Here is a 646-nt window from a genome sequence, read left to right as displayed (position 1 = left end):
GTTAGGGGTGTGTGGCGGACGAACGGACTGCGTATCCGGAATCGTCTCTTCGTTCTGAGCAACTTTCATGTACAAAGTTTTTCCATCCGAGCTACGGTTTATTTTATATTAATTTTAAAAGATTTAAATCATTTTTAGGATTTATTTATTTAATTTAATCAACATTATCCAGAATAGTGTCTGATGACGTAGGCATGACATCAGGGTGATGTCAGCAGTCAACTGTGCAGTTGACTGGGTCAACTATGTGTGGGTCCCGCATGTCATTGACTGATTAGGCTAATCAGGGGTTAATTAAGTTAACTAGTAATTAGGTTAATCTAATCCTGATTAATTAATTTAATTTAATTAATTCTTTAATTAATTAATTAATTAATTATTTTTATTTTTATTTTTAATTCTTCTCTCTTTTTTTATTAAAACATTTTGGGCATGGGGCCCATCTGTCATAGGCCCCAGGGGCCAAACCGGAACGGGCGCTACTCGTAACGGCCGCAGGGGCGCCCGATAGGGGCCAACCCGGGCGCTGGCCTCGGGCGAGACCAGCGGCGCGACGGGGCCAGCCCGGCCGCCGGTGGCGAGGCAGGAAGGTGGCGTGGGGCGAGGTCGGGCCGCGGCGACTGCGGGAACCCAGGGGCGCGGGCAC

The sequence above is a fragment of the Triticum aestivum genome, chromosome 5A (assembly GCF_018294505.1).
Source record: "Triticum aestivum cultivar Chinese Spring chromosome 5A, IWGSC CS RefSeq v2.1, whole genome shotgun sequence".
Lineage (NCBI taxonomy): Eukaryota > Viridiplantae > Streptophyta > Magnoliopsida > Poales > Poaceae > Triticum > Triticum aestivum.
This window is presented reverse-complemented; position numbering follows the sequence as displayed.